The following is a 25,054-nucleotide window of genomic DNA, read 5'->3' as shown; positions in this document are numbered from 1 at the left end:
CTTAGGGAATGAGTCTCATATATATAAACAAAAATGACAAATTTTTTATTCATATTTATAAAAATTTCTTGTCAGAATAACCACAGCTACCATCTTCTTCCCAGCATTTGAACTCCTGGGGGTCCAAACCAAAAATTGGAAGGTTGCTTAATACGCACGAAAGCAGGACAAGGGAATAAGATGACTCAAGCTGGAAGTATGACTTAATGGCCATTTCCTACCCATGGCTCTTTTTTCTCTCTGGAGACAGAAATATACTTTCTTCTAGGTTTAGAATAGGGTTGAAGAATGCCAAATTCTTACTCTTTGCTGACCATCCCCTGCAGGTGGAGGGCAGCCCAACTGACTGATTTCAGTTTCTACTGTGGCTGCCATTGCAGCCCTACTTCTCCAGGTCCCCTTGCAAATTCCCAAGTTTGCTTATTCAAGTTTGCACAGAAAATACTGTGAGTTGTCAGAGAGTCTGTAACAATTTTTATGGAAGTAGTTTAACTTCATAATTAACTAAAAGGTGAGTTATGTCCCCTTATTATCAAGTTGTTTATTGAGGATGGGAGTGCACTCCATGTCAATCGAGGTACCAACTATGATGTGCTATCACCTATACATTTAATTTTGAGGCTCTCAAAGCATACTAAAATAGGTGGATAAATAATTCCTTTAGAAGAAGCCTTACCAATGTTACTGCAATAAACAAAAAATTAAAAAAAAAAAAATGTAACCTTTACCTTGAAGGGGCAAAAAAAAAAAAGAAGAAGCCTCACAACTGGCATATAAACTCTTGATGAAGCTTGATGGAATTAAACATTAGCTCAAATGCTCACCAATCATTTAGAAGTAAAACAGACAGCACTGGGACCACAAATGTAGTCATCCTCCTTTCCAATTCTCTTTAAAGGCTTTGAATTATGTTAAGGAGAAAGTCTCTATGTAAATCTTTAACATCCGTTCAACACTGGCTAATATCCCTTTTTCATTACGCGATTCTACTCTGTAATGTCATGTCCACAGGACCCATACAATCATCTGTGGACACCATATCACACTTGGAAACAAGCCTATGGTAGATTGAATTATTGCCCCCAATTCTTCACCCCTTCTGTATATTCAATCTCTTTGCCTTGTGGCTCTACAGTTCTTCCACTAAAGGTAGAGTATACTTCCCTGCACCCTAACTTTGAGTTTGGTCATGTGATTGGTCATGTGATTGGCCATGGCCATTGGAATGATAGCAGATCTGATGCAAACAGAGGCTGGAAATACACTTATGTAATTGTGCATGTCTCTTGCACTTCAGCCGTCACCGTGAAAAAGAGCTTCTCCTGGTTAGCTGTTGCTCCTCAGCCTGATGTGCCAGAATAAGCACATGAGGAGCAGACCTGAGCACAACTCACAGCGCGGCACCAAGCCCAGCTGGACACACAGGTTAAAGCAAAGCCACTGAAGTAAGCCCAGCCTAGACCACCCAACCCCAGGCAATCCCTAGACACACGAGTGAGAATAAGTGATTGTGGTTTTGAGTCTCTGATGTTTAGGGGGGTGTTATGCAACAGGAGCTGATTGGTACCTTGACTAACTCAAACCAATTATCCCAATTTGGGAATCTCAATTACTTACTACAAGAGATATATTTTTATGCTGCTTAAACCAGATCCCATTAAAGAGAAAGTATCCACTCTGCTCACTTAGCAGGCTGCACATGCTCTTGTTGTCTTTGATCTTTTCATCTAACCCTCTCTGATGTTCAATTCTTCCCTGAAGGTTCAATTCCTCTTTTGCTCTTTCCCTTTTTTCCCTCAATGAAGTGAGACTTGTCTGAACCTTCTCAGACTTGGCAATATTTATTGGAAAGTCACAACTGTCTAATCTAGGTGCAGACTCTAGCTGAGGGTTATTTCTTTAATTTAGTCCCAGGGTTTACTGCTGATCTAAATTGCCAAACCATCACACTCATGATTTATGACGCAGAGAGATTGACCAACTGATTTATACCCTGTTCCTCACCGCAGACTGTGAGTTATATCTTATAGGGACACAGCCAAGATTTTCAGAGACAAGAACAACTGTGGAGCCATCATTGCACGCACCACTGTGATTAAACTTCAGCTCACATGGAAGCGACATGCACTGCTTTTGCCTTATTTCTGTTTTCGCAGTTGGTGTGTTGATGAGTGACAGCCTTATTGGGAAGAAAAAGGCCCACTGGTATTAGCTTTCAGTGTGGAGAAAATGCTACTTCTTCTATTCTTAATATATTAAGTGTCTTATGGACAAGATATGCCTTTGTTTAGCAAAGTTTGAAAGTGGGAACCATTAGACAGAACAAAGACCATAGATGAGTTTTGTTTGGCCTGAACGAGCCCCAACAGGGTTTTGCTAGTCTGTTTGTTTTAAGTTTTGTATTAGTGGCCAACATTTAACATTAGAGACACCATATAAAAACCATATTCTGACTACTCTTGAAGAATAGAAAGATCTGGCAATGCTGAGGTCTCATTAATCCATTCCTCCATTCTCACCCAGCAAACATTGGCTATCAGAGAAGCAGCACTCCCTTGAAGAGGGAACATGAGCTCACCACTGTGGCTTCCCTTTTGGAAGTTAAGTGAATGATTTGTCTTATACTCAGCTTACTTTTTCCTGTATCTTTTTTTTGTCTAACTCCTTTAAGTATCTGCGTTTGTTAACTATATGTTAAAGGACAACAATAATAAAGATAAATGATTTTTATTATGTAAACATGTGAGGACTTCGGCAATAATGAGATGTATGAGTAGGAAAAAGTGAAAAGAAAAGAAGGGAACAAGACACTAGGGTAGAATGAGTTTTTATTATGCCATTTATTCTTTCAAATAGTGCCATTATTTGTGAGTCCTCACTGTGTACCAGACACCATGCTAACCACCAAAGACAAAGAGGGAAGTAAGATCTAACCTGGCCCTTCTGAAACTCAGCCTCTATTATGGTGGCTCTCATGCTTTACTATGGCTAGGAATGAATTCAGGAGCTGGATATTCAGATTTCCAGGCCCAGATACTGATACATCTGGGTAGATACTGATTCCTGGGTGGAATCCTGGAATATGAATTTTAGTAAAGGTAATATTAGCATGTGTGCAGAGATGACACTCTGAAGAATATCAGTCAATTCAATGCAATGTGAACTGGGCTCTGAAATGGGGTAAACCAGGGGATTAGATGAGTCCTTGGGTTAGTCCAGACCAGTCCAGTGGCTGGAGGTATGGAAACATCTAACGTCAATGAGGGTAAAGAGTAGGAAGTTTGCCAGCTGAAAGAGAGTACGGTGAGGAAATCGTAAGGGATTCCTGAGAATAGAAGAGCAAGTTGGAAAAGATGAGATTAGAGACGTAAATAAGGTTCAGATCATTAAGGATTTAATAACTCAATTAGATTCATAACAATAGCTAAAGCACTCACGAGCTACTGGCTACATTAAGAATGTGGCCTGCATTATTTCATCTTTGCAACACGGCTATGATGCAGGTGATATCACTGTCCTGATTTTACAGAGGAGAAAACTGAGGTTTAAGTGTATATGTTAGAGTCTCTCAACCTCGACCCTATTGCTTTTCTGGGGCAGATAATTCTTTGATGTGGAGGGTTGCGTTGTGCATCATAGGATGTTTAAGAGCATTCCTGGCCTCTACCCACTAGATGCCACTAGTGGCTCCTCTCTTCCCCCACTCAATTTGACAAACAAAAATGTCTCCAGACATTGGCAGAAGTCCCCTGGGGGGAAAAATAATTCTTAGTTGAGAACCACTGGTTTAAATGATTACAAATCAGGTCTTATAAGTAGTAAGTGGCCAGGCAGAATTTAGTGTTATTCTATTAATTGCCTAGCTCAAACTCTGAAACATTTGCAGAGAAAATTAGCTCAAAATAGAGATGATCAGATTAAAACTTTGTTTCAAAAAAAGAGATCACTCTTTTGTAAAAGGCTCAGTACAAACTAAAGAAAAAAACAGCTTAAGGCTTAAGAAGAATAGAATGCAACTAAATAAGCATTCATGGGCCTGAATGTACAGTATGAGATGCTAATGGAGGTCTGGAGTCACACACATATACACCATAGTCCACGCCTGCCGTTCCCGCAATTTTACCCTGTGAAGCCTTAAAGCAAATTGACATTACACACATTTTAGCATCTATTTTCCCCGCAGGAAGTGTAAAATAAAGAGGCTCAATCAGTATGTTAAAATAAGATCTGATGCATGGGAGGGAGAAAAGCTTTCAGATCATAAGAAATATCATCTCGAGGAAATTAAAAGCCTGAAATATGGCATATGATTACTGACACCAAAGTCCTGCTGCTGTGCTTTTGAAGGACTTTTAGAGATGCTTTCTATTTGCTAAATAAATCTGCAAAACTACATTGCTTTCCCAGGTGTCAATGTGCTTCAGTGGGAAAATTTGTGTGCATGGATATCATCAACAAACTTTCTCAACCGAGGATTTGTGGGAGAAAAATGAGTCGCTTAAATGAACAATATGTCAAATGAAAACAGCCCGGATGGTTACTTTTTTCAATCTTCTCTTTCCATCTATTCTTTCCAAGTAAATTGGAGAAGGAATTTGTACCATATGGATGTTATGGTTTGAAATTAATCAATCAATAAACACATCATACTGATACCTTACCTTCTTTCCCTCTTTCCTTCCTTCTCTCTCTTCCTCTCTCTCTTCCTTCCTTCTTTCTTTTTCTCTCATGCTTTTTCCTTTCAAGCCTTTACCTTCAGTGATTCACTCATTCAGTCATTCACTTAATAAATATTTACTAAGTGCTCACTATATGCCAGACATTCTATGAAGCTCTGGAGATATAATGGTAACCCAAAATAGATGCAGCCCCTGCCCTCATGAAACTTTAAATCTAGAGGGGGAGGTAGGAAGTAATCAAAATATCACTCGAGCAAAGAAAGCCTTCAGTTCTAAACTAAGAGTTATAGCAGATGGGTAACTGTTTCGATGAGAGCCTAAATGGAGGACCTTTGTCTCATCAGGAAGTCAGGGAAGGTTTACCTGACATAATATCTGAAGGATAAGTAGGAGGTATCCACATGGGGAACAGGAAAGCATTCAATGTGGTCAAGACAACATGGAAACAAACAATAGCCTTTGGTTGGTGGGGGCATGGTATATTTGAAGAACTAAAAGAAGCTGGGTTTGGGGATAAGGCATAGGGCCAAGGAAAAGATGGTGAGGTAGGTGGAGGAAGGCCCAGGTCTAGACTATGCATGGAGTTTTGTCCTAATCCTAAGAGCAACAGACAACAGAAAACCTTTGCTATCTTGCAAGTTTTTGATTTGTTTCTATAAAAGGAAACAGAAAACTTTCGCCATCTTGCATGTTTTTAATTTGCTTCCATAGAAGACAGGCATGAACAAGGGAAATTTTAAGATCTGACCTTAAAAATAATTGGAAATAACTAAGTTATCATATACCTACAAACCAAGACCTGAACAATCCACTTTGCACAGTTGTATTTTTAAATTGGTTTCTAAGATCACATGCAGTGGAAAACAAGTATTGGTGTCTATTGAACATTATATTTCACTATACTTGGTTCTTCAAAAAATGATTAGAGGGCCAGCCCCGTGGCTTAGCGGTTAGGTGCGCGCGCTCCGCTGCTGGCGGCCCGGGTTCGGATCCTGGGCGCGCACCGACACACCGCTTCTCCGGCCATGCTGAGGCCGTGTCCCACATACAGCAACTAGAAGGCTGTGCAACTATGACATACAACTATCTACTGGGGCTTTGGGGGGAAAAATAAATAAAGTTAAAGTATACATTTAAAAAAAAAAAGATTAGACTTGATAGTATATATGTATCTGCAATCACATTTAGATTTAACTCTCAAAAGTTAAAAGTTGGAAGCAAATATTTCACTATCTGTATTGAGAAACTATCTAAGCGTGCTTGATACTTGAGTCACCTTTTTTAGTCTCTTTTAGCCAGGAGAATCAATATGATCCTGACAGGTTGTTGTGGGCCCTTTGGTGATGTGCTAACCTGAGGAATCCTGAATTGACCATCTTATCACTGGGGTTTCTTTAGCAAAAACCATGCCACTTGAGCACATAGACTGGCTGGTTTGGCAGATATAGAAGAGGTTGGCCACACTGAACACTTAACCAGTCAAGTTAAACCAGTACAATTTGTCTTCAGGGCTCATGGGTAGGAAATCCTGACTCCAGTTTCCAGACAGTTGAGAATTACATTTTTGTGTTTACCTAAGCTATAGTGGGGGCTGTTAAGAAGATATGTTAGAGTTTGTCAAGCAGAGCTCCCACAGAGCTGAGGTTTGCAAAGTACCTGCCATCTGGCAAAAAAAGTTCCTTTGGAAAGCAGATAATGTAAACAAGGCGATGGAGGTGGGGCAGTAGATTGGGTAGCCCAGGTCAATCGGTCAGCTAGTGATTGAGGAAGCTGATAGGTAACTGCTGATACAATGACAGCTGGTCTATGGGTCATCAGAACTCCTCTTCATTGTTTGACCCCCCTGACCAACCCCCCCCCACCTCTAGTCCTAGATTTCTGAAGAGAAGCTTCTAGACTGGACCACACATACAGAGGTCCCCAAACACTAAGGCCCACTAGACAGAGGCCTCCTTTCTTGTGGGTGATTCCAGCCCACAGCCAGCAATCTCTGGTGTCACTAATACAAAGCAGGACAGTCAAGAATCAGCTGCATGCAAAGAAAGCAGTAACAGGTTTAAGGAAATTATGTGAACCTATTTAACCGGTTCCCCCAACACTACAGACGCCTAATCGCATAGTAAGCTCAGTGCTTCCGGGAGAAATGGAGATGGCCAAGCACTGAGCAGTTTTTATAGGATTTCGTGAGTTTCACAGAATAAAATGGGAATGCTCAAGTAAAAAAAATGCTTTTGTGTTGTCTATACTTTTATTTTTAAAAAGCAGTTTCAAACATTATTTTAAATTTGGTTTTAATTAATTATTAATTTCGATGCAGCAAGGACTGCTAGTAGCTCCTTTTGACAAATGAGGAAATAAAGCTTAAGAAAAAAATCAAGTGATGATCCTTGATCTACCTAACGTCACAAAACTAGTTATTAGGATTCTGTTAAACAGAGCCTGAGTTCCAACCTAAGATGCTATCTACTACAAAAAGCCATTATTTGTAACCTATTAAATCATTAGCAAATGTAAATTTGGTATTTTTTTTTTACCATTAGAGTTTCAGCATATTTTTTAAAAGAAAAAGTACCTCTTTTTTTCTTTTTTTGTAAAGACTGTCCAAAAACTAAGCACTCTGAAATAGTATTGATTTAAGTGAAAACAATTTCATGAAAACCAGCCACAGGTGCTTGGAACTGCTTTCACTCACCCTCAGCAATACATAGCTGAATTAGATTTCTCTGTGCCGTCTCTCTAGTAAGTCATATGCTCTAACACTTGTGAAAGAATGGAAAGCAAGAGAAACAAAAAAATCAAAAGAATAAAAGAAATAGTGAATATTGCTGTCACTTTTAAAAACATCCCATTTGCCAGGTCATTGGGACAATATCTAATACAGGGGGAATGGGCTTGTTTACGGCTGTAATAGATTTTACTCAGCATTGGGTAATTTCAAAATGCTCCATGTAGTCATTCGGGTGTATTCATTCATTTCTCCTTCCTGCCTGCTTGCTTGCTTTCTTCTTCCTGTCCTTTTTATTCTCACCTACCTGCAATTCTCCCTTCCTTCCTTGTTTCCTTTAGTCCTTCTTTTCTTCCTTCCATGCCAAGCAAATAAACCAACACACTGAAGAGGCAAAGCTTCAGAAATCAAATTGGAAAAATCTTTATTTGGCCATATATTGACTTTTTTCTAAAATAGCGAGATTTTAAAAAATTATACTTTCTTTTTTTTAATCCCTTTATAGTCTCTTCCTACTCTTGCCAAAACTTGGTAGCAGGATCCATTCTCAGGGGCAGGACCAGAGCCATTATGTCTAATTAATTACTTAATCTATACTTTATAAGTCCTTGTGAAGGTGACGTAGCTATTTAGGAGCAACTGCACGCTGAGGGCTGCGGTGCATTTAGTCTAAAGCCAGGCACAGAAAACTCCCTCCAGCTCCTTTAGCTCTGGCACAGAGCCTTGGCTGGGGACTCTTGCCAGCTGATCTTCATTTACACTAAACCCTTCCCTTATTGGACACATATAAAAGGGGCCTGCAGTGCCAGCTCTGGGGTTTGGCACAAATGACTCTAATTGTTCCCTTATCCAATATTCGGAGATAGGGCTCAGCCATTAGGCCCTTGAAAAGCAATATACAAACATTGGCTTCATCGACAAGGTTAGTAATAAGATACAGCTCTCCTCTGTATGTCATACTTGAGGGATGCAAAAAAGATCGCTGCCCCTAGTCCTGTTCTTACACATTCTATAGCTGGTACATGTTTATATTTCCTGCTTAAAGAGTGCAGGGCATAGCTGCAGCAATTCAAGACTCTGCAGTTGATACAACCTGACTCTTCATGTGTTACTTCAGGAAATAGCGTTGTTATCAAAAGTCGAAGACTCCTGCTTCTGACAGGCTACTGCATTAAAATTAGGAAACAGATCACAATGGTATGCCTCAGTACTGCAACCCCAGCACTACTATGCATTACAACTTTCTACCACCACCACCACCACAAGAACCCCACAGCTCGCACTAGAAAGGCTTGTGTATATAAAATAAAAACAATAGGAGAGTTAGATAAACCACAAGGTTACTATTTATAGGAGATGGTTGGAGAAGTTTCTTTTAAAATGGAGATGGTGCCTGTAAAGATAACTTGCTAACATTTCCAGTTTATTTCTAAATGATGGTAATGATTTAATATTTAACACAAAGGAGCAACGACAGAGCAGAAATCAAAGATTGAAGAATGAATTACCTTTTCTTTGTTTGAGCTGCTTGTTCTGTTTTATTTATGTAAGATGTGTGCCATATTCAGGAGAAGCATTCCAGACCCTAGCTACACACTTTTGGCAAAGAAAAGTGTGTGTGTGTGTATGTGTGTGTGTGTGTGTGTGTGTGTATTGGGGGGGGGGTTCACACAAGTTTCCAGCATATGTTTTCTTTGACAGATGAAATAGTAATAGAAAGTTGTGACATTAAAAAATACATCATTCTAAGAAATGTTGACATGACTTTTCCTATATCTTTTTTTTTCTTTTGTGGTAGGTGGTGTAATTTTACACAACTTTTAAAAAGTGCAAGGAAGGCTATGAATAACTTCTTTCACATCTTTATGTCAAGGGAGCAACTTTTCAAAAGTTATTCTGAAGCCCAGGATTTTCTGCTACTCACACCTAAACCCCAAACCACTTGTGAAAATTCAGCTTTTCAAACAAAACCCACCCCTATTGCTTCCAGCTGTCTTTCTCTCGGTAAATGTCCCAACATGTACCTATTCAATCTGTAAATCAAAACAGAAAGGAGAGGAGGATGTAAAAGGAGTTGGACACTTAAAAATGAATATGAAATTCCTAAATATCTATATATTTAAAAATGTGTATGTATGCATATCAAGTTAATTCTCTATAATTATCAAGGTTGTCCCCTTTCTCATCTAAGTATTAAACTATCATCCATTTTCCCTGACACACACACACACCAAACAATATGTACACACATACAAGAATATAAACAATATATGCATACACATACACACAATGCACACATATATACAACACACATATATGCACAACACACACATACGTACAACACATACACACACACTGTGTTTGAAGACATATCTTTCAAGTGACTGAAATCATTTCTTTTCATCCGACCTCATGGCCCTTCTATTAACTGCTGCTTAACTTGCTGCAGTACACGTGGAGCACAGTGACTTGAATCCCTTGGGCAGCCTCCACCTTCATCATTCCAGCTAGAGAATCACCGCATCCTGGTATCTACAGTGAAGCTTTCAAAATTAGATATTCTATATGCAGAGAAGCATGGGCCCCATGTCACAAGGACAAAGTGAGAGCTGGCTGGCATTTTCTTTCTGTGGCAGGTGAGTTAGGCTACAAGTGTATGAATTGGCACCCTCACAAGCTATGACATTTGTGATCTGCTGCCAGAGGGCAAGACACGGATGTGTAACTGCCTTTTCTTCCTTGTGTAACATCAAACAGATGCCAAAGGAATCATCTCCACTCTGACCCTGACAACTCTGGGCGAGTTTAGATGACAGATTTAACCATCTCCCTACCCGCCACCCCGTCATTTTGAAGGGGGTACTTTGAATTTTTTCAAACGTCGTATAGGAAAAAATCGCTTAAAGTGGAGGGGTGCTGGGGAAAGAGAGGAGAGATATATGCTTTGGTATGTAATTTTGTGCAAAGAATTCTGAACTCCCATATCCTCTGAGCTTTAGGCCCACCGGTCAAGCATTTCCCCAAAGGCTGTGAAGAGTGATCGCGGCACATTTTAAACTCTAGGGGGGAGCTCATGGCGTCCACCTATTTACTCCATTCTTAAGGAGGAAGAGGTCGCTGTGGTAAGGGTGAAGCTTCTATTAGGAGAAGTAAATAGCATTATAAGTGGATTTTGTCTGATAATCTGTTTGCTCTTGACTTTCTGGTTCTTTCTTGCTGCTTCCTCTGAACTTCTTCTGCATGGTGTATGCTTTTGTAACTGATGTTCACTCAAGCCTTCTCCCCTTTGTAGCTGGCAGCATAAGATGGGGACAGAGCAGCCTGCTGTTTGGGAGGGTTCCAACCCTGTCAACCTTGAAAAGTACAGCATAACCCAAGAATGAGACCTGGAATGGGATGTTTATCCCAACCTTTCCCTATTCTGAGGAGATGGGTCATCGCCTCTTTTCCATGTTTTCCTGCTTGCTTCTTCCTCTCTCATTTAGAGTGGGAACATCAAGAGTGGGGTTTAGAAAAGAGCTGGCCTCAACTCCAGCCCCTAATCCTCAGATACCAAAGGAATGCTGAAGATCACAAGGATTTACCAGTTCTCCAGAATAAGGATTTGGAGTCAATGTCATGAAGAGGGTTTCTTTTTCTGTAGGTTCCTGTGTTTATACCACAACAACCCAGTGCACTGGGGGGTGGTGAGAAACTATTCAAGGACGTGGAATCCTCTTATAGTCCTTGCAAAGCCCTGAGCAACAGCAGTCTCAGGCCCCTCAGGGAGAGAATGCTGGTGTCCTATCACGGCTGATGCTCCATTTGACATCCTAGAGTGAGCCTAGACTGATTTATGAAGATAATAAACAGTTTTATGAGCCAACCAGATGATAGACTGGTGGAATCCAGTAACGGTGATTATCCTAACTGAATCTAATTGCTTCACATTCAAACTGAGTGATTGATGCTCCATTGATCTTGCATATAGCCAAAATGTTCATCTACTGCATGACAACCAATTCTGCCCATATTTGTAGATACGGCATGTTTGACTTTAGTTACATGTCTATATATTTTTCTTCTTTCTCCCTGAAAATAGAAATCATGTGTTTCTCACCTCTCTATCACCCACAGTGTCATGAATAGAGTAAGTGACCAAAAATTATTTATTGAATAAAAGATATAGCAATTTATGTGCACAAATAAAGAGAGAGCTGATCTTTTTAGCCACATCTACCCATGCAGATGGCAGTTATCTCTAGAAGGTTCACTAGTAATCTAGGATTTGAACACTTTCTAGGGGCTGGAGCAGAAACTAGAAATTAAGACTTCTACTTTTGTCTTTTTCACTGTTTTTTCTTTTAGGTCCTTCCAACCTGAATGATTTTCTGTCCCACCATTGTACCAGAGGAGATGATGAATTATCAGGCCAATTAACAATAACACAATAATTTTAGTCGTAATATTAATTGTAGCTTTAGTGTTATAACAGTAATAACATATTTAGCACTTACTCTGTGTAAGGAACTCTTCTGTGCACTCTACTTATATTAATGTATTTAATCCTCATGACAACTCTATGGAAGATAGCATTTTTATCCATTATTATACCCGTTTTATGAGTGAGGAAACTGGGAAGAAAGGGTAGGTGAATCACTCAAGGTCACATAGGTAATTAAGAAGAGCTGAGAGATCACAAAACTCAAAGTCAGTAAAATACAACCCTGATATTCACACATTTAGGATTTATGGGTTCCCATACTGATTATTGACCCGAAAGTCCACGATGAAGTGAGGTAAAGTTTTGCAGATGCACAAATGTGGACAGCACTAACTGTGAGGCTGACATAAAAGTCCCCCAGCTAGTGAGTGAACCTAGTCATCCACCCAGCAGTCACTTCTTAGCACACCTTCTTTATTCTCTTTTTGTTCTTTCCTATATCACTGATTGTAGTAAACATTCTTATTCTTTTATGAAAAAATGATTATGAAACAAGAGAGAAAATCTTAATGAAAGATGAAAAAATAGTTAATTGTGATACATGCATGCAAAATACATGACTCTCCTTAGAAATATGAACCAAGAAAAGCTAGAACAAACACTAACATTTCCAAACTCTCATATTTAGGATTTATTGAAGTTGGTGAGAATTATCCTTTGTGATTATAAAGGGTCTACTGAATAGCAGTCTCAGTAAGAAAAAGACTTGTTGTAAAACTTCACATGGCTTATGACCAAGAGTAGTAGATAACTGCTTCTGACATGACTGTCTAGAAATAAAACATGATTTCTTATCATGATGCTTATCAAATGCTGTTAGCAAGTTTCTGAGCCAAGCACAAGAATTAGGTGAGCAGGGCCAGACCTCGCATGGCCATGCAATTAGCCTGGCTCCGGCTTTCATCCCTATTAGCCTCCATGGAGCTGCCATTGTGCCATTACAGCCACTGGTTTAAGGTTCTGTTTCTGTTAGGTTCCTACTAAAATGCAAAGCAATTATAGAAAGATAATCAAGCAACCAAGCATCAAGTAACTCATTTGCACAACCATTTGTCAGATTATGTCATTATTACCCCAACAGAAAATGAAATAGTAAAGATCAAGAATGATGGAACGGGACCAATCATTGAAAAGCATGGTACACATGAGGATGGGCACATGTCCAGGAAGAACTGGGAGTGGAGCTCCTTGGAAGAGGAGGAGACATGATGGAAGGGATGAGTGAATTGAAAGTGGGACCACTGATGGAGCACTTCCCAGGTGCCACCTCTTTGTATCCTATTGACCCTGTTAAACTTTGTGTATCATGCAGGAAAGACAGGTAGATACACATGAGAGCCTGAATTAAAAGCATAAAACCACAAAGCTGAATTTAATGAAACAAACTTTTGCCAAAGAACCTAGTGTTTGGCATAAACCTGATAGCATTCTTAGTGCAAGTTCTGGGTCACCGAGCACACGTTGGCTAGCATCAAGACCCCTTCTGCTCTCATTCCCAATTAATTATAGATGCTGGGTCTATAAGACCCTTTGTTAGAAATAATTAAATAATAAATGTCTATAAAGCAGTTTGCATGCTGAACCTAATAAGAACAAACTCCACAGAAATCCAATTTAAACACTTATCGCTTTTCTGAGCCAGAATTAAATTGGATTTGTGTTTCTGAACTCTTTGGCACAAGGATCAACCATCACATGGATGGATTTGGCATGGTGACCACCTGTGGGGCCAGCTGTATGGAAATGTTGTTTGCCTCAGAAGTTGGTATTCCCCATATATGGCCTCAGAAAGAAACCATGGGGCTGACCATTTTCAGATTTCCAAAGGGTTTCATGAAATTCTCAAAATATACTCCCAGAAAAAAATAACTTGCATTCACTTCAGTTTCAAAAAGTAATACATAGAGTTCTGTAAGAGAAGAGAGAGGGCATGCCAAAAGCAAATAGAAAGGTTAGGATGTCCCAGTTCTGTAAGGATGAGAGGATCATTGTTGGGCTATACTGATGATACCCACATGGTCAACAGAGTACAGCCTTCAGAAGACGGATATGTGGAACGGCGAGCGCAAGGGGTCCTTGGATTTCATACGTTATACCTTTTCTCCCCTAATTTAGTATCTTTTCCATGCTAGATCACATTTAAATTCACTGAATAATAAACAAAAAAACCCCTTTTTTGTGCTATTATATGTCAGTGCTGCCTGCTAACCAGCAGTGTCATTGACTTTAACAGCTAAACGGTGTTTAGAAAACAAGCATGTAATGTAATTTTGTCTTTATTTTATAAAAAGTAAGTGGAAAATGGAAAAATTGAAGTATATATTCATTTGTTCTACAACTGGGACAAAGATGACCATTTTTAGGCAAGCCTAAAGTGAAGAATTTGCTCAAATCACAAGTACGCTGGATTAATTGGTTGGCTGAGAGTGTTTGCCAAGTGAAAGAATACAATTAAAGAGGACATCAAACGTGTGAGAGAAATGTCAAGGAAAGAGGAGGTAGTTAAGGAAAAAATGGAGAGATCAGATATTGGAAAACAGTATAAAAAATTTCTTTTTCAGAAGTCCCAAAGCAGAGAAAAGTATCCTGCTCCACAGAACTGTTGATACAATTTGTCATACATTGTCCTTTATCAAAAGGGAAGGAAAGTTGGTGTTCAGCTCTCTTGGGGTCATTTTTTCCAGGAGAACTGATTGGATTCCGTGAAAGTCAGCATCACTGAGCCCAGCTGGATCTACTGCACATTCCCTGCTTAATTCCTTTGCACAAACCAGAAGCAGCAAGTCTTACCCCAGATGTAAATCATTTTCCTTTGTCTACTAATGGTCACATCAAGTAAGCAGAGAGAACTAGAATTTAAGGCAAGATATTACTTTACAATATTAATTTTTATTATCTATATTTAATAGTGAACTATTATTCTTAATCATGTATGTTTCATAGCATTCAATGGGGAAGGAGGAGTAAGTCTAAATATGTATACCATAATTAAGGATTATAAAATATGTTTAATAGTTTTAGAACAAAACCCACTGCTCAAATTTTATGTGACATCTTTAGATTTATTATGGAAGGCATTCTTGATAAATGAGCAGACATTCTTAAATGCCTGGATTTATTTCCAAGCTATAGAGGCTATTTTGGCTTCCTCCTGCAATATCTATTCCACCCCTTTCTCATTTTGTAGCATCCATGAAACTAAACTTTATTGGTTCTATCCCCAGCTCAAAAAGTAGGTCCTAATTTGTCTAAATCAGTCAGAGTAATCCCATCTCTCTTGACACAGAGATGGGTTGAGGAATCCCAGGCCTAAGCCAAATGGCACATACCATCCCAGTGACTTCTGTGATTGGTTCAGGAGTGTCGTAGTCATGGCAAAGCTGAGGACTTTCACTGGGGATCTGGGAAACATGTTCTTTTTCCTTTTGGGCAATGAGGTTTGGGTCTATGAGGCTTGGAAGAGATGCAGCTGTTTTGACACCATGAGGTAAGCCAGCATCTCAGAGCAGAGAGTCAGAAACAGATCCAGCCCTAGATACATTCTTAAACCTCTAAATCAAACTACTCCTAAGCTGCTCTATTTCTGAACTGTTCAGTTACTCGAGTCAACAAATTGTGTCATATATACATAAGCCCCATTGATTGAATTTTCTCCTTATGGACTATGTAGAGTTTTAACAGGATACATTTAGTAAAGTTTCTAATCCCTTTAGGATATCTTTTTTTTCTCATCTCACAGTAGAAAAATACTCTCTCTTTAATGGACGTGTCAGAGGATTAAGTTTAAGAAGAGTCACTTTTTCACTCACTCATTCATTCATGTATCCATTCATTCCTCTATTCAATCAACATTTATTGAGCACATTCTATGTGTGTCAGGCACCTCTGCATGAGGAAGATCGCAATGAACAAAAATGACCAAGTCCCTGATGCCATGCTATTACACAACAAACTACAAAGTGATTACAGAGTTTATCAGATATTAATGCTATGGAGATACTCAAGGTTGATAGGGAGTACTGAGGAACTAGCGAGGTTGATAAGGAGTAGGAGGAACTATATAGGATGATCAGGGGTCTCACTGGTAAGATATTGGCATAGAGATGAGAAGGAAATGAAGAGTCCAGCCAGGCAAAGATGAGGGTGAAGGGATAGCATCCTGGGATCAGATAAAGGAAGGCCAAAGTGCTGTGGAGATCTGTACTGAGCATATTCAAGCAACAGCAAGGAGGCCTGTGGCTGGAGCTCCTGTGGAGTGATGTGGTGCTTGTCAAATATTATGGTCAATCCATCACCAAGCCTTATTGATTCTCCCACCTAAAAATCACTATTATCCATTTCCTCTTCTTTATTCCTGGAGCCTTGACTCATATCTTCATCAGCATTAACTTCCCTGGTGGTAACCATCTCCTCAATGCACTTTCCTCCCTGAATCTTACACCTCTGCTATCATCCTTCACAGTGCTTCAAGAACAGTCTATAAACATACGCATGTGCCAAGAGAGTCTGCAGTTAACATTGTCTATTGTCTCTCCATTACTTATGGCAGTGACTTCTAAACTTTTATTGATCTTGACTCTATCAGTAAAAGAATTTTAGCATTTAACTCTCTCACACAAATTATATACCTGCATTATTATACTTGCATGATATGTATTTTAAAGATTTATCAAAAATTGAAATAAATCTAACAAAAATAAATATAAATTTTAATATTTTCTTCTTATGCCTCAATGGATCATTTTATGCATCGTAATGTGGAAACTGCTGACTCCTTAACATAGCTTATATTCCAGCCCCTTGCTAATTCTGCCACCTCATCTTTGTGCTGTAATAAAAGCAAACTGTTTGTATCTCCCCACACATACCATCTTCATTTTTTGCCTCTGTGCCTTTGTTCAAGCTGTTCCTTCCATTTGTCATTTTCTCTTTTCATTCTACCTTTCTCTTTAACCTTTTAGAGTCTATTAGCCAACATATTTTCCAGAAATTATTCCATGACAACTACACTCGCAGGCTGGGTGAGAAGAACTCTAAGCTTCCATAGCACTTCTGTCACTTTCCTTTACTACACTATATTCTCATTAACTGTTCTGTGTCTCACCCCTGCTGGTTCAAGAGTTCCTTGAAGGCAAAAATAGTGTCTATTTCATCTATATATCATCAGTATCCAGGACAGCATTTGGCAAAGAATAGGCACTTACTGAATGTTTCTGGGGTGGGGTGGGGAGAATGAATGGATGGATGAATGAATGAATGACACCATAAAAGGAAACACATCATGGTAGGGTAAAGGGGAAACACAGTGTGGGTCAAGAGCCAGATCGCCTGGGTTCTAAATCTGGCTCCACTATTTTCTTGTTGCGTAATCTTGGCCGGATGCCTTAATTACTCCAAGCCTCAGTTGCCTTCTCTGTGAAATACGGGTCATATAATAATGCCTAGTTCACAGGATTGTTTTCAGGATTAAAGGAGCCGATATAGAAGACTTCACAGCACAAGTACCACCTTAAGAAATTTTAGCTAGTCTCTATCAATAAATGTGAAAGCTCTTCCATTGCTATTTATGATAGAGAGAAATTCAGGTTTGGAGCTCATCAGAGAAATTAGTTCCTGTTGTGACAAGGTGCTTTCATTGTAAGACCAGTATGGGTTCTGACAACAGACTTTTTTTTTTTTTTTAATTTTTTTTTTAAAGTTTATTTATTTATTTATCCCCCCAAAGCCCCAGTAGATAGTTGTACGTCATAGTTGCACATCCTTCTAGTTGCTGTATGTGGGACTCGGCCTCAGCATGGCTGGAGAAGTGGTGCGTCGGTGCGCGCCTGGGATCCGAACCCGGGCCACCAGCATCAGAGCGCGTGCACTTAACCGCTAAGCCACGGGTCCGGCCCCCGACAACAGATTTTTTAAATGATACACTGATATATTTGCTGTGAGTTAATAAATAATAATGATGAATTTACCTTTGACCTACCTCAGGCGTGTACTGAGAGGAATAACTGAATAATAATACAATCCTAAGAGCTCAGAAATGTGGGACAGTCCAGTGTGAATTACACCAGAAATGCTGAGGAGGAAGAGCAGGAGGAGTTGAGGTAATATAGACCTAGTGCCATTGAAAAAATGTTGACTAGAAGGGAATATTAGGCATTCTTTTGTAATTTGCATAATATGGGTTTGTGAACAGCAAATAATACTTCTGAAAGCCATGTCTACCATTATATAGCATGTGTATGTGATTTCAAAATTAGCTTGCCTGCTAAGTTACGTCTTAATTCAATGGACTGTAACAAAGCTGAAGGAAGGAATGCAATGCATTAAATATATGTTCCTTAAAAATAAAGACCTAACCATGCATTTAGCCCGTCCTCAATACCATATATTATATATTTACATGGTTTGCCTTATTAGTTCCAGCTTACTTATAATAACTTAACAGAGCAGGTCTTCTTACTTTTTGAGAAAGTAAGTTCCTTAGAGAACTCATGAGGTTTCTTTCCACTTATTTTTTCCCCGATAAAAAATATTTTTTAAAAGAGAGTTTCCATAATACTTGTCTTTCCTCTGCCAGATTTTTTTCTGCTTTTCTTTTTTAAAAAACTCTGAGTAGAGTGTTCCCATGCAAGATGAGGCAGTGAGTTTTCAAAGAAAATGATTAGTTATACAGAGAAAACTCCTCATTTCATTTCTTTGAACCATCTTCAACCTATATCTCACCACATTAGAATCCCTGGAAACGCTCAGATAATGGGAGAAAAATGACATAGGCGAATACATTATCATGACACGATGTCTAGACAGTGACTGAAACACAGAAGCAATAGGAAAATTCCACATTCATTTCTACCGTGAATGAGGGGCTTGGAGCGCTGTACTGACACGGCGACCCTCTTGCCTCGGGGTCACTGGCTGTAATTTCACACAAGTAGGAAGAAACCATTCACCATTCTAGCGCAGCAGCTACTCTGGGGTTCAGGTAAAATGCACACATGGTCAAAGTCAAATTCTGGGTGAGCAGTTTCCAACCCAAGGACTCCATAGCCCCACCTAGAGCCAGGAAGGGCATCTGGTACGGCATTCCCAGAAGACATTCAGAGCCTTCCCTGACTTTGCATGTTGACCTTCCTCTTGTCCTCCTCACCCAGACAGGACTAGAACATCCCAGGATAGAGAAATTGGGTCTGAGGCCAGACAGGCAGACTCTTTTGACTTCCAGCCAAATTGGTCTGTCAAGCCTCAGGCACAGGAAACATGACAGCAAGAGCAGAGTTTACTTAAAACAACAAAATAAGGCACAAACTTCCCTCCAGCTCAAAGACAATCACTTATTTTCAGTCACCAAGATGCACTTCAAACAGGATGATGTTGGAGAAAGCAGAGAAGAAACCATGAAAGGCAAAGTGCTTCTTGAATTGGAGAAGGCTTGTTATAAGGACGAACTTTGGAGTCAAATTCTGGATATACTTGGAAATATTACTTAATCTCTCTAAGCCTGAATACCTTGTCTCTCAAATGGGTTCAATTATGAGAGTTGAATGAACTGAGATTCTTACAAAAATAAAACACTTGGTAGCGTGCATAGTGAATAAAAGCAAATTCTCAATAGAAACTATTATTATTATCATTAGTAGCATGAAGACTAGGGAGTATTTATGTGAGGAAAGACAGGGAGCAGGGCTACTGAGTGAAATGAGGAGGGGTAGGGTGAATGCAACACCACACAATGTCTGCCTGACAATTACCGGGATCCTCCCTGGATTCTGGGAATAAGAAAAAGAAAGAAGACTTCAACCTTGGCTTTCCAGTCCACCAAGGATCCCCCAAGAGGAACTTGGAGAGCAATTATATTACTGGCTTTGTGTGAGAGGTTTAGATGCTTTTGGGGTGAATGTAATGACATTAGACCTGGGTTTCCATCTTGGCTCTGTAATCTATTAGCTGTGTGACTTGGGGAGAATTAATTTCTCTCTGTGAGATTCAATGGGGATACAGCACAGAGGCTATTTTTTTTTTTTTTCTGCCTAGAATCAGAATCCCAAATTTGTTTTAGGAAAGCACATTGCTGCCTTAGATTACTTTCATCAGCTTCGGTTATAAGTGGGTATAGTACGTGTCTATATTCTAAACAATGAGAGGCAATCTGAAAAGTTGTGGGGACTATTCTGAAACTTCTTAAAGAGAGGGAGGCATTCCCTTTTTTAATCCTTCCTCCATTCTCTTGCCTAGAAACGGAAGTGATGGCTGGACCCCTAGCAGTCATTTTGAACATGAATAAATATGGTAAAACAGATGACAACTAGAACCCCCATAACAGTCCTGAAATTCTTTTACATGAGAGAAACAAACATAAACTTCTATCATGTTTGCACCACTGCTATTGAGATTTTCTGGCACATGTAGTCAAATCTAAGTTCCAACTAAGGCAAATATAATAATGGTATATATCCAATAAGGCTTTTGCAGTGATTTAACAGGCTAAGCCAGGTAAGTGGCTAGCACATAGTCTGCTTTTATATATTCACAAATTCATTCATTCATTAAATATTTACCATAGCTACTCTGTAACAAACCTTCTCCTTGGCATTGAAAACATAATGGTGAATAACATTGTAAGGTCTAGGCCATTAAGAGATCACATTCCAGGGAAGAGACAAACGATAAACATGCAATGAAATAAATTAATCTGACAGAGAAGGATATCCCACAGAAGAAAATTAATGAAGTTGCGTTGCACAAAGTAGTTGATTGAAGGGCGTTACTTTACAGGGGTCAAAGACGGTCTCTTTGAGGAAATGACATTTCAACTGACATCAGAATAATAAGAAGAGTCAGATACAGATTTTGAAGAAAGCACAATCCGGGTGGAGGAAAGAGTAAGCAGGAGGGCATTGAAGCAGGAAAATGCTTAGTATGGAATCAAAAGAAGCCTTCCTGGCTGCAGCATGGAGAACAAGGTTTAAGGTAGAAGATGAGATTAAGGTGGGCACAGGCCAGATCATATAGGACTTTGAACAACTGGTAGAAGAAGTACCCATAAATATACATCATGGGAGTAGGAACTATAAAATCCAGGTCATGCCAAAATCCATGATTCATGCCATTAAGCACCGTCACGTGTTTCTGTACTTATTTCTCACAATGTTGAGAACTTTCTTCTCCAGTTAAAGCTAAGTAGGTAAATATCCCAACAAGATGTCCAATTGATGGTAAAGTGTTATGAATTTATATAGGTCTATGCATGGTTGGATCCAATAAGGAAGTTCCTTATCCCTCAACCTCTAGGTGTTGATGGATGTCCGAGGCAGTGAGTTGGAGTGCAAATAATACCTTGTACCATGAGCCCAAACACAATGTGATATAGGTGTATATGTGTGCGGTGAAGGGTACAATGTTCTTCAGAAAGGAAAGTGGAGGCTGAACAGAGCATGTGTGCACACACGCACATACATATATACACACACACACAAGATGGGATGAAGATCCTATAGAATCCAGCAGGTGCTCTGGGGAGAAGTGTTCTGGCACAGAGAGCTGTGTCTATATTTTTTTGTTTTGTTTTGCGTGTGTGTGCGCACATGAGCATGTGTGTGTGTGGCAGGTACACAGGCACGTAATTCCCTCATCTCCTCCCTCTTTATTTTAGTCTAACCACAAATCAGAGAGAAAAACAACTTAATGATGTGATATTTTGCTTTACTGAAGGGGCAATAGGCAAAGACATTCCTTACATGGGGAAATTGATACTGTACCATTAAGAACACTCACAGAAGGCTGAATCCGCAAACCACTTAATAGGCAAAGTTAAAGAAGAGTGAGAATGGGAAATGGTTGCTGGGATCGATTCCAGACCTGCTTGCTTTATGATCCTTGTAATTGTTTGTTCAAGGGTTCCTGTATGGATTGTTTTTCCGTGATACTATCTATCCTTTCTGAAATAAATGAGGACAGAACGCTAAACTACTGCCATAGCCCCCTCCATTGTCCAGAAATAAGCTGCATTGATTTCAAAACTTCTATTATTTTGTGGCTCGTGTGATCACCAGATGTGGAATCTTTGTAAGCTGGGGAGCTTGCTTTTCTTTGTGCTCTTCTTTCTCGTCTTCCAACAAACACTGAGTAGACAGGAAAAAAAAATAGATTTTCCAAAGTCATCTCTGGATTCTTAGGGCTTCTTATGCCTCAAGGGCAGTTGCAGCAAAGCCACCTTCAGGCCACTCAGAAAAGGAGAACACTTTGAAACATATGTATGTATATATACATATTTTTTCATCCATTACAGTGAGTCATAGTTTCATGGATTTTTCGCCATGATTTTTTAAACAAGTTTTTAGAAAAGAATTTTAATAAGAAAGGATACATGGAACTAATTTTCATTTGGCAATGGCTGGAGCTCTTTTTGGTTAGGAGACAAAAGAAATCTCTTTAGCAGTATAATAAAACTTAAATATTATATATTTTTCGTCCATCCAGGCTGATAATTTGCTCACTGAAATTAACTCCAAAATATATGTCTCTTGGAAAAAGGCAAAGAGGTATTGACAGGTTTATCTGTCAGGAGGAAAAAGAAGTCCCTACCAAAACACACACTACAATGGTCTTTATTTTTGTCCGTACATCATCCGCATGAATAATGCAGCCCTTGTTGCATTATATATCAGATTCCATGGGGGCAATATCTTGTCTTTTTGGGTGATGATGAAAGACACACACATCTAGTGAAGACCATGGAATCTCTAGAAGTTCAGCAAGGCATGAATTTCCACAGAGACAAGGACCTCCTTCCAGTTCTTCGTATTCCTTCCATTAATCTGTACAACTCATTCTAAGCTGACTTTGCTGCATCTATTGTCTTAATGCCAACATATTCTGCTCTGTTTGCCTTGAAACAACACCAAAGCCCAAAGTGCTTAGATGCAAGAGTAGAGACCTAGAGCGAAGCAGCTGAATAAAAGAGAAGGAAAGAATGAGAAAAAAGTATGAATGAGGGGAGAGTAGATAAGGTGATCAAGGGAGCCTGATCTGTAACTGGAGTAATAGAACTTTTAATAAAATGGAAAGGGCTCTCTACAAGCCCCCACAATCAGCATCTCCAATAAATTCTTTTATTTTCAATATACCTGCTCTGGTTGGATTGCTTCTTTGTGAAATATCATCAACGTGCACAGCTACCAGGTCACCCTGCCCATTGGCCTGAAGAAAATGAGGCAGGTCTGGAATGTGAGACTTAAGTGAAATTTAAAGGAAAGCTTGCAATAAGTCCACCTGGGGGGTAGGCTGTGGGGTGGTATTCTAGGTAGCAGAGGCCCCTGTGTGTCCATCTCCCTATGGCTGTGGGCCCAGCAGGACAGCCCCCAGGTGTCTCTTTGCATGTGGGACTCAGAAGGCTCATGGGAAAGACTATGCTAAGTGGAGAGAATGGAGGCATCCAAGCTTCATGGAAAGAGAACAGGCCAGAGTTTGATGGGAAGGGCAGTTCTGAGCACAGCATAAAGTCTGTCCTTCAAGGGTCCCTTGAACACATGCTTACGATGGAGGAAAGCTGCCAGAAAGAGTGAGGGGGCAACAAAACTAGAAAGGCCACTTGGCTCTGTTCTCTGCATGGGCATTGCTGCCTCGTAGCTTGTGTAATGGTGGGTAGGGAAAAGGCGCAGGGTGCCTCTGGATTTGCTGTGACAGCAGGCCATGCCCACAGGGCTGGAGACACTGCCAACCATCCTCCCGGCACCACAGAAGTCATCGAAACATCAAGCTTGGCCACCCTCCAACCTCTCCCCAACTCTGTCACTCTGCTTCTGTGCATGTGTCTCACTGTCTGTGTCTGGCTCTCCATCTCACTCACTGCTGCCACTGTCTCTCTCTTTCTTTCTCACCACCCTCCCTCCTTCGCTGTATCTCCATCTCACTGTCTCATTCCCTCATTATTTCTGTATCTTGTTGCATCTGTATCTGTCTCACTCTAGCTCTCTCTGTCTCTCTCTCTCTCACTATTTTTCTCTCTTTCTCCCCTCCCCCTTCCCTCTACTGTCTGTCTCTCCAACACAGTGGTGGTGAGGGGGAAGAGTCTTGAGGTTCCACTGAACAAACATGATTGAAGGGCACCACTGCCCTTCATGGGGACACCACTGACCCCATGGCTGGGGGTCACTGTTAGAGAAGGGGAGCATGGGTTAGAGAGACATGCCCAAACCTGGCTGCAGCAGGTATACTGTGAATGCGGAGTATATGCCTGTGAAGGCTCAGATCTATACCTGGCTCCGAGTGAGTGGAGCATCTTTGCAGATGGCTCCATCAAGGTCAGAGTTTCCCTATGCTGGAGTAGGGTGGGGAGAGTAGGGAGAGGGAACTCTAGGCTGTCTCAAGACACAGGTAACTTCAAATTTCAGAGAAAAGATCCTGATGTAGCACTTTCACTTAACTGCTTTCTCACAGAGCCTTGACATTTTCTAAGATTCAGTGATACAAGTTCTGAGCAGCTCTAGTTCTGAATTCTTCAATCTGTTCCAAACCCTCCCCACCATCTCATTTTCCTCAAAAATACTTTCCTTGCATATAATTCAAATCCCTATCAGATTTGGTCTTTATTGTATTTTTCATTATTCATTCAGCTCCACATCAGCCCCTCTGCTGTGGGCGATTTCCTTTGAAGTTGAAGTTTCTCAGACACACACTTGTTTGTTATCAGTGCTGCTTCCACTGTGCCCAGGATTCATCTATAAGGCAGCCAGAGATAAGCCCCGAACCTGTCCACTGATGTCTCTCTTAAATTCCAAATGTCTTTCACTGGTGCCTTCCAGAAAGCATTTATCTAGGGCCTTTTAGGAAACAAAAATGACACTTCCAAACCACTGGTGTCGTCAACTAGCCATCTACTCACACCCCACTGACTTGAGACTATTTAAACTTGGTCTTTGCTGGGGTTGAGAATTTCCAAATAATCACCAAAATGTCCGTCTCACTGGCCCGTAATTCATATGCTCTTTACCAACTCTTGAACTGTGAAAAGTTAACCACCTGGTCCCTTTGACCCAGTGAGCATGCTATTCTCTCCTGTATAATTATCAGCTCTTATGTAGAATTCTGATTTTATAATGCTCTACTATCGCATGAATTCAATAGCACTGGTCCATGGTGGTTATTGTTTGTAATCTGGATTTGTCAAAAGAG

General features: G+C 40.1%; 1 protein-coding gene across 1 annotated transcript in view; it reads right to left on the bottom strand.

Annotated features, from left to right (window-relative positions):
- LOC101401682 (ADP-ribose glycohydrolase MACROD2) overlaps positions 1 to 25,054 on the bottom strand; it is a 776,405-nt gene that overhangs the window by 337,753 nt on the left and 413,598 nt on the right. The gene's annotated exons all lie outside the window — the stretch shown is intronic.

The sequence above is a fragment of the Ceratotherium simum genome, chromosome 21, assembly GCF_057802395.1.
Source record: "Ceratotherium simum simum isolate JZ-2026a chromosome 21, ASM5780239v1, whole genome shotgun sequence".
NCBI classification, from domain to species: domain Eukaryota; kingdom Metazoa; phylum Chordata; class Mammalia; order Perissodactyla; family Rhinocerotidae; genus Ceratotherium; species Ceratotherium simum.
This window is presented reverse-complemented; position numbering and strand designations above follow the sequence as displayed.